Genomic DNA, 13,393 nt, shown 5'->3' on the forward strand with positions numbered 1-13,393 from the left:
AGACATGAGTATTACAATTTGAAAGGATGGGAACTCCGAGTACTTAGTAACTTGTCAAAGTGTGACAGTTGATAAACACTGAAGCTTAGATTCAAACCCAGGATGTTTTGCCAACAAATTCATATTTTTTTCCACTGTATCCTCTGCTGCAACGGTATACATCATGATTTTATTATTCAGTTGTTTGTTAAAGGAGTTTTCCAAATCTACTAGTGATAAATCCCTAAAGATCCCTAGATTTTGTATTACAAAATGAATGTCTAAAGGATTAAATTAATCATAGTACTGGCTTAGGTATATAAGTAATATTCATGATACTAAAAACAGCCCAGTCAATTGAGGCATGAACTTACTGCATGGACTAAATCAGCACGACCACTGCTGCTTATCTTAGTTAGGCATTGAGTTTATTTAGAAATAATTTCAGAAATAAATGTTCAGATTCAGTTCTGCTACATTTTAACACTTGGAGAAAGAAGGTAAACTTGTAATGACATGCTCATAACTGGAAAATTCATAGCCTGAGTCCTGAACTACCCCCTGAATTTTAGATCCGAAGTCCTATCTTACAAATTGTTGTGAATGGAATTATAACTCCCTCTCCCTCCCAAGGATGTCTACATCCTAAAACCCAGAACCTATGAATATAATCTTATTTGGAAAAAAGGGGTTTTTAGGTGTTATTAAGGATTTAGAGATGATATACATCTTGAATTATTAAGGTAGGCCTTAATTCCAATGGCAAGTTATCTATAAGATACACAGAAGGAAGACACATGGAAAAGAAGGCCGTGAGATGATGAAGGCAGATATTGAAGTTATGCAGTCACAAGCCAAGGAATGCCTAAAGCCACCAGAAGCTAAAAAAATAGACAGATTCTCCCTTAAAGTCTCTGGACAAAAGGTTAAACCACCAATAATTTGATTTTGGACTTCTGGCCTCCAGAAGTGAGAGAAATACATTTCCGTTGTTTAGAGTCACCAAGTTTGTCTTAATTGGTTAAGGCAGCCTTAGGAAATGAACACAGTTATCTTTTTACATACCTTGCCATAATCTCAAATGTAATACACTTGAATGCACTTTATATTTCTGGCTTTATTTTTCTGTCTGCTAAGCTGAAAGGCTTAAAACTATGTAGACTACTTTTGACTCCAATATTTCACCACTTACTTCAATCTTCTATTCATTTTTACTTGCTTCCTTTTACAAGTTTTTTTGTTTTGCTTTGTTTTGATTTCCTATTATGTGCCAGACATTGTAATAGGTGACAGGGACATAGCATTCATAGAGAGAAACATAAGCTCAGACCTCATAGAATTTCAGTCTGATAGAGGCCTTTAACCAATAATTATATAAACAAATAAATCGTGATGCTTAGAATCTGAGGAACAATTTCCCCACCCCCAATACTCATGATTCACCATGTGATAACTTATGCCTTATGTGTTTCACAGGGATTGGGCCAAAGACAGAGTGGGAGAGGAAAAATGAATGAATGAAAAATGAAGAAGGGTAGACATCTAATGTAGAAAAGCTCCTTAGAAGGTTTGCTGAACAAAGGAAAAGGAGGGAAAACCACAATAAAATTGAGAAACTAAGTTCTATTTCAAGTGGGATATTTCTCAAAGAGAGAAACTTAAGGAATTTCCTGGGACCAACAAAATAATACATAGTTTGTGTGTGTCAACTGTTTTGGTAACAAAACTCCACCCAGACTGACTTGATGCCATATATATATATATATATATATATATATATATATATATATATATATATGTATATATATATCTATATGTATATATACATATAGATATATACACCTTTATATATGATATATGTACACATTTGTATATGTGTGTACAATTTTCATCTTTTGTTTAAAATAGTTGTACATTTAACTTCATAAATGTTAATGTAATTTTATTATGGAGTACTCCTACTGGTGGTATTATATAACATGATATAAGCATGATTTTATCTTTCTAAAATCTAAAAGTTCTATATTCTAAAACCATTTGGACTTGTACCAGTCTATAAAAAGAAACATTAATATGGCATATTTTTTATGTTAAACATTTGATAGAACATAGTTCTGCAGAAAACACAAAAGAGCAGTTTGCAAATGTGACTATAATAAGCTCTGATGCATCTTCTTGTTGGACCAATAGCCTAGTAAGAAATTAAGCACTTGATATGTCACAAAAAAAAAGAGCAAGAAATGATTTAGGGTCCATCAGTGAAAAATGACATGCTTTCTAATTTCATTCTGAAATTATAGAAAAGGCAAAAACTTCAGGGTTCTGAGTCTCTCTGCCAAAGTGGATTCTTTATTATCTGGGGGCTGTTTAGACCAACAAACTCCTTAAGTTACAATGGAGTCAATAGAAGGTACATTAAATACTTAAATTCTGGATTGTGAAGACATTTTATAGAGTCCCTAAATGCAAAGATGACCAAACTATTAGCCTAGGATAGTTCTGTTTAATTAACATTGTTTCTGTGTAATGTCAACCCTTTTTTCACTTTTACTCTCAAAAGCATCTTGAGTTGTACAAAAATGCATATGTTCTTTAGGGCTAACATGTGTTCCCACAAACTTCATAGTTGAATTTCCAAGCCCCAGCACCTCAGAATTTGCCTGCATTTGGAGTTATAGTCTTTAAACGGGTAAGTTAAAATGAAGCTATTAGAATGGGCAGTGATCCAAGGTGACTGGTGTCCTCATAAGAGGAAATTTGGACACATAAAGAAACCAAAAGTATGTGTTCACAGAGGAAAGGCCATGAGGACTCAACAAGAAGACAACCATCTACAAGCCAAGGAGAGAGTCTTCAGAAGCAAGCAACCCTGCTGGCATCTTGATCTTGGACTTTTTGCCTGCAGATCTGTGAGAATATGATTTTTGTGTGTGATGTTCACCCACTCTGTACCACTTTGTTATGGCAGCCCTAGCAAACTAATACTTATGAGCACTCCACAGATCAATATAGAGGTAGAGAAATAGAATAGAAATAGAGATACACAGAGATGGAAATAATGTTAATTTATGCAGAAGGAACATGCTAATGCAAAAACGTTTTGGCCCTTCAAACTAATATTTACATACAGAAATTTTTATGAATGGATGTTTGTGTGCCCACAAATTAATATGTTGATGCCTTAACTCCAAAATGTAACTGTATTTGGAGTGGGGATTTGGGGAGGTAGTTAGATTATAAGGGTGAAGCCCTTATATATAGAATTAGTGCTCTTATAAGACGAGACATCAGAGAGATGATCTCCATCTCAGCCCTGTGAGGATACAAGAATTCAGCCATATGCAAACCAGAAGAAGTCCCTGTTCTTGGATATCCCAGACTCTCTAATTGTGAGAAATAAATGATTGTTATTTAAACCACCCAGTTTAGTGTATTGTTATAGCAAAGCAAACTGACCAAATTGGTTATAATAGTTACAAATCACTTATACATTTTTAATTCTATTTTATAAACTTCATGTAGAAAATAAGATCACTACAGAAAACATTTGATTTAAAAATAACCATCTAAGTCATTAAGTTAAGGGGGACTATTGCATATTGTTGATTAGAACAATTTGTTCTTTAGAAATACAGAGAATGCAGGCATACTCACATTAATGGAGAGTGTTAATTTTTAATCAGCCATTTATATTTTGGTTATAAGTTCTAGAAAATTCAACTCAAAGTAGTTTAATCAAAAACAAGCAAGCAAATTAACAAACAAATGCATTGGTCATATATTTGAACAATCAAGGACTAATTTCCCCTCAGGCTTATTTAATTCAGAGACATATACTTTCAAATGGATTTGGTTCCTTTTGTATTTCAACTCTATTTTTCTTAATATTGGCTCCATTAATAGACTATAATTAATGACATGAAGGATACTGTCTTAGTCTGCTCAGGCTGCAGTAAATAACAAAATACCATGGACTGGGTGCCTTAAGAATAGACATTTACCCCCTCAGCATTCCAGAGACTGCAAGACCAAGATCAAGGTACCAAAGTGGTCAGTTTGGTGAGAGCTCTCTTCTTGGCTTGCAGACTGCTGCCTTCTTCTTATGTCCTTAATTTGGACAGAGAGAGCTTTGGTGTCTCTTTCTCTTTTTATAATGGCACCAGCCCTATCAGATTAGGGTGCCACCCTTATGATCTCAATTAACCTTTATCACCACCTCACAAAACCTATCTTCAAATTCAGTCACATTAGGGGTTACAGCTTCAACATTTATACATTTAGGGGGAACACAAACATTCAGTTTATCACCTTCCAGCTAACTCTGGTCTTTATGAATTCATGTCCTTCTCACATGCAAATATATTCATTCCATCCTGACAGCTCCAAAGTCTTAACAAACACTAAGGCTTGTTCAGCCAACCCTTAGCGTTCACTACAGAAAGGTTTTCTTGTTTTGTTTTGTTTTTCAGTATGGATTGAGAATTTCCCAAATCTTCAAATTCTGATTTCATTTTGCTTAAAAATTCCTTCTTCATGGAATGCTATGCAGCTGTAAAGAAGAAGAATCTCGTACCCTTTGGGACAGTATGGATGGACCTGGAGAGTATTATGCTAAGTGAAATAAGCCAGGCAGCGAAAGACAAACATCACATGATCTCGCTTACACGTGGAATCTAAAGAACGTAATAAACTGATGAACAGAATAGATTCAATGACATGGAAGCATAGATGAGACTGAGGAATGTCAGAGGGAGGGAGGAGGGTTGGTGGGTGGAGGGGGAGAGAGTAACCAAAGAATTTATATGCATATATGCACAACCCAAGGACCTGGACAATGGTGGGGAGAGGGACTGGGGAGGGGGGTGGGATGGGATAGAACGAGTCATTGGGGAGAAAAAGGGACATCTGTAATATTTTAAACAATAATAAAATTAAAAAATAATAAAATAAAATAAAATGGAAAAAAAAATCCTTCTTCAATTCATGTTTCTCCTTTCACATTTTACTATAAGCAGTCAGGTCAGGAGGACTCAGACTACCCTTTCAATATTTTGCTGAGAAATCTCCTTAGCTAAATATCCAATTTCATGGTCCGCAAGTTTTACCTCCCACAAAAGACTACAATTAGCCAAGTTCTTTGCCGCTTCATAACGAGGATTGCCTTTCTTCCAGTTTCCACAGCCTGTTTCTCATTTCCATCTGAGACCTCCCCAGAAAGGCCTTTAATGTGCACGTTTCTACCAATCATTCCTTCGTGGCAATCTTGGCTTTTCAAAGAATGCACCTCAAAACTCTTCCAGGCCCTACCCATCACCCACTTTCAAATTCACTTTTCGCATATTAAGGTATTTGTTACAGCACTTCTCAGTACTGAAATCTGTCTTAGTCAGGGTTCTCCAGAGAAGCAAAACCAATAAGACGGGGGGCAGGAGGAAGGGAGAGAGAGAAAACCAGAGCCTGACAGAGGTTACGGTGGTGAAGGCAAATTTATTCAGGACTATTACAGTAAGTGCAAGAAACTGCATACAACACCGAGCCTCATTCCAAATACTACAGTGACGAGTAGGAATGCACAGCAAAAAGCACAGGGTTGGTAAATGGAGATTTACTAAGAGGAGCCACGTCAAGTCTGAGGAAAATCTTGGCTGAACCCATCTAAATACATACATGTGTGTATATATATATATATCATTATATATATATATATATATGTAAACATACACACATACAAGGGTGGGCAAAAGTAGGTTTACAGTTGTTCAAGTGGAAATAATGCAATAATTAATAAATGATAATACAAGAATAAACTCATGTACTCACAACTGTAAACCTACATTTGCACCCTCTACACACACACACACACACACACACACACTTGCATTATGTCACCATACCTACGCTAACCACTACACACAAGAAGATGGATGTACACACACCGACTGGCAAATCTGGGTTATGTTTCTTTCTTTAGTCAATCACAGTTGTTCAGACAATTCATTTTGGTTCTTGACAAGGTCCTCTGATCTATGACTGGGAACTCTGAGCAGATGTTGGGAAAGCTACTCCAAAATTGATGGTAATATTCCCCCCAATAAATTTAGAATTCAAAACACTTTTCCAGAAGAAGGAGGAATGGCAGGCAACAAACACAAGTTGCCTTTCCAAGTTGAAAGCTGATTATTAGAAATTTGTAATTGGTTACCCTATATATATACACACACACACACACACACATATATATATATATATATATATACACATATATATATGATGTATTAATTCATAAGATACCTGAATTGTGTACTAGAGTATATATTTAGAGGAGTTTAAGTCAGCACTAAACAACATCTACTGTAAGTCATCTATGAACAAAGAGCCTCTTCAGTACAAAAATGGCTCCAAGAATACATTTCTCTCCCTTTTTATAGTATTTATTCTTTCAGTTCATAAGATTTTTTTCTTATTTAAAAAGATCAATACTAATAACTACTTCAATAACTGGAATTGTATATGAGAAAATATCATGGTAGATTAGGAGTTCTATATCTTTTCTCTGCATCAACACTCTTGTTAGGTATTTCCTACTCTCCTTAGTAAAACTGGCCTAGTAACGTACTAATTCTTTGTGTGTATGAAGGAATATAGTACAGAAGTATTTCCAATCATGCCAAATCACTAATCTATTTCAAACATGCCCTAAATGTTCTAAGTTCAAAACCAGGGACATTGATAACCACAAGCTTCACTGTTTTTATGACACATTCTTACATATGGGTCTTTTAAAAAGTTTATTAAAAAGTTAAGGAAGAATTTTTCTATTATATATTATTTCCATATAGATTATTTTGTGCATTGATTAGTCAATTTATTTACTGAAATTCACTGAGATTTTCCCCTGAGAGAGTAAAAGTTTTGATGGATGGAATTGATGATTAACTATCTACAGCAAAAGCTTTTGATTCCCTATCCAAGTTGCTCATATTTCACATTGTAGTGCTCACCGGAGCACTTCCAGCTACAGACATTGGCATCTCTTTTCTCCAGAGCTTTCTTTGGTGCATGCAACCCACTCTACCTCAAGTATGGCCACCAGGACCTGCCTCCTCCCCATCCCCAGCAAACCCCTTTTCCCTCACCCACAACAGCCTCAACCAATTATTAAGAGGTGTTGGTATCAATTCCCTCCCTTTTTGGGGGCAAGATATAAATCTGAGGCTCTACTTCTCCATTGGTTTCCAGAATTTGCCATTGGGGTTAAGTTCCAGTTACCTACTAGGATATCTTGCTTAATAGCAATACTTAAGTGGCTGCCTTTTGAATAACGTCCCCCCCAAAATCATGATCCCCTGGAAAGTCAGAATGTGACCTTATTTGGAAAAGGATCTTTAAAGAGATAATTAGTTAGGCATCTTGAGATGAGATCATACTTGATTAGTATAAACCCTAAGTCCACCGTGAATATTCTTACCAGAGCCAGAAAAAGGCAGAGACACAAGGAAGAAAGTCATATGAAGACAGAGGTAGAGATTGATGATATGCTGCCACAAACCTAGGAATGCCAGGAGCCACTAGAATGTGGACAAGACAGGGAAGGATTCAATCATGGAACCTTGGAGTGAATGTGGCCCTGCTGGTATCTTGGTTTTGGAATCTGGACCCCAGAACTGTGAGAGAATAGATTTCTGTTGTTTTAAGCCACCAAGTTTGTGACTATTTGTTATAATGGCCCCTAAGGAAACTAGTTCATTTCCCATCCCCACCTCATTTCTGTACTCCCTGTGGAAATTTCCTGGAATCATGTTCAAAATAAACCGCTTGTATTCAAATCATTGAGTTAGGGTCTGGAAATTCAAATTAAGACACTGACCAAACTATTGTGAAAAGTACTGGTTTTCTGAATTTCAGCTTGTTGTCCTCAAATTTATTAGGATCTATACAGAATAACAGACATACCTTTTGCATATCTGCACTCCCTTTCTGGCATCGATATGTTGGATGGATGATTTACAGAGTTGTAGTCCACCGGGGCATGTTCGAGAGTTTGTAAATAGCTCTTCCACACTTTTCCTCATATTTCTGAAAGCCAGAAGAATGACAGTGATGACAGTTATGCCTCAGTTTTGGCTGGAGCATAATCTGCCTGAGCCAGGCTGCTGCTCTCAGAGTTTGTTTTAGAATAATAATTATTGTTGACTTGACATGGATCCAGGAGAGAGATCCACAGAGTGCCATCCATGCCTGGACACAAAGGAGCAATTTCTCTTTCATCTGTACTGTGAAAGGCACTCTCCTAAATGAGAAACAATTTTTATTTTTTAAATGTTTCTCCATTTATAAGTGCTTCTAAAACTGAAGTTTTCCAATCCTTAGGATACACCTTTTTAACAATTCATTTTCTTTCTTTTCTGTTTTTTATGTGCATTAAACTAAATGCTCATTCACATTTTTAGTTTTATTTCATATTGTAGCTTTAACACTAGCGATTTACATATAGCCTTGTGCCAATTTTAATGTTTTGCTGGTATATTTTAGTAACATGGATTATTGAAAATGTATACTGAAAGTTTAAGATACATCAAAAATATAACATCTTAGTCAGGGCTTTAAAAACACGCACAAAAAACCCAACATCTTAAAATATAGGTGAGCAGGCTTAAATTGTGGTCAGTTCCCAGATTCCCTTATCTCATGAAACTTGCATCACTGAATCTCAAGTGTTTTCATTTAGTACCGAATGCGGCCATCAAATATTAAGTATTTCAGTTGCTACCTAAAGTTTCACATTTAGTATTCATTCAACTACTAAAGAGAAAAGTCAGTAAAAAGGGTTAACTGGCTCACAGATACCTTTTTGTGTAGCTCTAATTTGGGATAAAATACCCTAGCTTCCTAGCATGAGAATTGATTTCTAAACCTAGTAATTATATACTTCATGACTCAGGTCCAGCTTTCTAGAAAAAACTCTCATATTCTCTTTGTTCTCTTGAAAATCATCAGCTGTCTAAACCACCCACTGAAGTTTCCAGTGGCCTATGGAGCAACGCCTCTTTCATGTACTCATTCCCTGACTATGGAATATTTTATTCTTTAATTTGAGATCAGTTGCTTTGTTGGTTTCAGAAAAAAGCTATAGTTCTATGAAAAAATTTACATATATATAATGTATACTGTGGTTCTATAAAAAGATGTATATGTAAACTATACTTTTATAAACAAATATGTATATATGATATTTTAACCAATTTTAAGGGAAAATACTTTTCAATTTCTATCTAATACAGAGTTCTTAAATATTTATAGGAGAATGGCAAGAAAGGAATGAAAATATGCATTTTTTGTGTGTGAGGTAACCTTAAGGATACTAAATTTATGAAAATCTTTTTGGCCCATGAAAAACAATTAAGTCCCCATGTGCCTACTTAATATAATTTATCACAGTTGAGATTATGCAGTATATGGCATATTTTCCAGTTAACTATATTTCTTTTTATCTTCTCTTTACCAATTATTTTTTTAATAATAAAACATAACTATCTACAAACATAAATGTTTATGATATAGATAGTTTAATTGGCTGAAAATCTCAACTAGGGATAATTTATTCTTATACATTTTATACACAGAAAGTTAAATAAAAAAGTTAAATCATCAGTAAAATGCTAGAGTGTCTTTCTCCTTATAGCCCTTCAAAATATCTACAAATTTTAGGTAATAATACTTATCTATCATTTTTGGTCAATAGAATTAAATCATGCCTTGACTTGTTTGTTAGATTAACACTCTATAAAAATCTCTAGGTAAAAGTTCAGCCTGGGTTTTAGACAGGAGTTAAATTGAGTAAGAATATAAGTTATCAAGTTTGTTTTTGTCTGTTTTTTTGTTTTTGTTTTGGCTGTTCAGAGAGGCTATTTTCATTCAGCTCATGCAGAGCAGTTGACTATTTTATCATCATCATAACTTCATGCTGGTGAACAGTACAAACCCACGATGGCCTTTATACACACACACACACACACACACACACACACACACACACATATACACAAATATATTTTTAAATTTTTGACAGTATTATAAATGTTCTTTTAACATCTAATCTTTTTGTGGTGATAATAAACCACCTGGATGGGCTGCTTTAAGAATTAGATAAATAAATGTAGGGACCTTAATGTTGAAGTTTTATATAGGAAAAGTTTAAGTTTAGAGAAGAATTTGAGAGAATAAATTAGAATCTTACCTGTAATTCTTCAGGCAATTTATTTTAGGGCTCTAGAATTCTAAGAATTGCATTGCTATTTTGGTAAATGATCTAAAATGTATTCCTTAATTGTTTCTAACATTTAAAGTCTTTTTACAAATAGTTCTTAGTCACTGAGTCTGGCTGAAATGTTACAGGTCTCATTGTCACCATTGCAATGAACATACTGTGATAGAAGCATAGCCTGTGTCCCAACGTAGCCACATTAACAATTTCTGCACACCATGAACAGCAGTGACCATTTTCACCTAGAATGAGGCCTAATTTTTTCTTCTTGTTAAGTCAGTCACACACAGTGCTATTGATCTAAATTTGCAATGTATAACACATAAATATTTCCTTTCTTTTCATTATTTCATCCAGTTCAATTTTGTCATCTTCACTCATCAATAGGCTAAACTTGTACATCTTGACCTCAGATATACTCATTTTAAAAATTTTACATATATGATGTTGTGCTGATAGTTTCTCCTGGGTGCTTCTTTCTTATTGTTTGTCACTGAATATTCTGTTTTTGAGTTCTGCTCATGATAATACATGTAGATTTAGTCCATTCTTTTTGACTGCTTTATTTTATTCCACAATTTATTTATACCACATTTTACTTGTTGATTTTTTTGTTTAAATAACATTTAAGTTCTTTTTAATTTTTTGCTATTTTAATCAATGCTGCAAATAATACCCTTGTGTGTATCTCTTTGTAGCTTTGCAAAAATTTCTCTAAGGCATATATATCAGAAGTGGAATTATTGGATCATTGAAAACATTTCCTAAATTTTGTCCAGAAAATGGCTGTGCAAATTTATGTTCTTACCAGCAGTGCATGAGGACTCCAGTTTCTTCATAATCTCACTACAAATTTATGTTATTAAAATCAGATTCTTCCTTCCTAGTGGATTAAAAATTATTTTTTCATGATTTTAATCATATGTATTTATTAGTGAGCTTGGGCATTTCTTATATGTGTATAAGCCATCTTAATTATTTCTATTATGAATTGCCTATCAAATCATGATATTTGCATAGATTTAAAATATGTTAGATCTAATTCTATGTCATCATGCTATGTTGCAACTATCTTTGACAAATCTCTTGGTCATTGATCTGTTTTTTATGGTGTCCTTTATAGAAATAAATCATTAATGTTCATGTGATTAAAACCACATATTTTCTTTTGCTTTTGCATATTTTTTCCTTTTAAATAAAACTTTACTTACAGTCCTATATAGGTATTTTTTTAATATAAAAATAATCTTCTTATTTTTCAGTTACAGTTGACATAAAACAACCCACTGATTACACACTATATAATTTATTAAGTGTTTACCCCAATAAATCTAGTACCCATCTGATACCATACATAATTATTACAATATTATTGACCATAATCCTTATGCTGTAGTTTACATTTCTAAGACTGTTCTGTAACTACTAATTTCCCTTTTCCTGTTTCACCAATCTTGCCAACACCCTTCCCATGTGCCAACCATCAAAATGTTCTCTGTATCTATGAGTCTGTTTGTGTTCTGCTTGTTCATTCATTTTGTTTTTTAGATTCCATATGTAAGTGAAATCATATGACATTTGTCTGTCTTTGCTTAACTTATTTTACTCAGCACAATACTCTCTAGGTCCATTTATATTGTTGCAGATGGCAATATTTTATTCTTTTTTTATGGCTGAGGCATATTCCATTCTATATATGCACCACTTCTTTATTTGTTCATCTTATAATGGACACTTAGGTTGCTCCCATATCTTGGCTATTGTAAAGAATGCTACAATGAACATATGAATGTATATGTCTTTTTGATTTAGTGCTTTGGGTTTCTTAGGAAAAATACTCAGAAGTGGAATTGCTAAGTCCTTCTTTGTCTCTTGTTATACAGCCTTTGTTTTAAAGACTATGTTGTCTGTTATAGTATCGCTACCTCAGCTTTTTGTTCTGTTTCCATTTTCATGAAATATTTTTTTCCTATCACTTTACTTTCAGTCTGTGTGTCTTTCAATCTTAAGTGAATTCTTTGTAGAGAGGATATGTAAGGGTCATGATTTCTTATCCACTCAGCCTCCATATGTCTTTTGATAAGAGCATTTAATTCACCTACATTTAAAGTAATTGGTGATAGTATGTATTTATTATCATTTTATTGTTCATATTTTTTATCTTTTTTTCTTCATCTTAAAGAAGACCCATTTACATTTCATGTAATACTGGTTTGGGGGTGATGAACTCCTTTAGCTTTTTCTTATCTATGAAGCTCTTTATCTGTCCTTCAATTCTAAATGATAACTTTGCTGGGTGGAGTAATTTTGGTTATAGGTCATTGCTTTTGATCACTTTGAATATTTTTTGCCAGTCCCTTCTGGCCTTCAAAGTTTCAATTGAGAAATCATCTCATAGCCTTATGGGACCTCCCTTGTAGGTAACTAACTGTTTTTCTCTTGCTGCTTTTAAGATTCTTTGTCTTTAGCCTTTTGCATTTTAATTATGATACCTTAGCAAGTCTTAATGGATTACATCAAAAGACTTCCTTCAGGTCACAAAACTATCAAACCTTACTCTCTCTTACCAAAGGTTAAGCATCTTTTCTTCTAAGAATACAGGGCTGCTAGAGTGTTGACTCAACCTACATAAATCCTAAAAACAGATCATTAACTAAAAGGTTGTCTTTATCTAAGTTAAATGTTATGTTTGAATGAATTGAAGCAAACATTGTTTTACATGACAGAAATTAAGAAAAATGATTGAGTTCTACAAATCCATTAGATAGCACTTAATTCCTCAAAGCATGTTTATTAGTATACTAAAAATAAAATAATTCACACTTTTGCTATTTGGAAAATACTGTTCAAGTGTTGCTTTTAAGTTTCTCTCTTTGTCTTTCACCTTTTGCATTTTAATTATGATGTGTCTTGGTGTGGGACTCTTTGGGCTCATCTTGTTTGGGACTCTCTGTGGTTCTATGGCTTGTATATTTTCTTTGCCAGATAAGATAAGTTTTCAGTCAAGATAGACAACATGAAAAAGCCACTGGAAAAAGCTTGGGTGGGCCAGCCAGTTGGGTGGGGAGGGATCTCAGGAATCATTAGGGCAGGTGAACAGTGATAGCTAGGTTGATGGAGACTTAGCTATGGCACCTGCATGTCAGCTCT

The 13,393-nt window shown here is 34.2% G+C and overlaps 2 non-coding genes across 2 annotated transcripts; both read right to left on the bottom strand.

Moving 5' to 3' along the window:
- Positions 1-9,869: 9,869 nt before the first annotated feature.
- LOC148092852 (small nucleolar RNA Z40) lies at positions 9,870-9,941 on the bottom strand. The gene has a single exon (XR_015714708.1). It is a non-coding gene; the product is annotated as a small nucleolar RNA Z40 (small nucleolar RNA).
- A 422-nt stretch (positions 9,942-10,363) lies between these two features.
- On the bottom strand, positions 10,364-10,498 carry LOC148092853 (small nucleolar RNA SNORA1). The gene has a single exon (XR_015714711.1). It is a non-coding gene; the product is annotated as a small nucleolar RNA SNORA1 (small nucleolar RNA).
- Positions 10,499-13,393: the final 2,895 nt, after the last annotated feature.

This window comes from Miniopterus natalensis, chromosome 6, assembly GCF_054644295.1.
Source record: "Miniopterus natalensis isolate mMinNat1 chromosome 6, mMinNat1.hap1, whole genome shotgun sequence".
NCBI classification, from domain to species: domain Eukaryota; kingdom Metazoa; phylum Chordata; class Mammalia; order Chiroptera; family Miniopteridae; genus Miniopterus; species Miniopterus natalensis.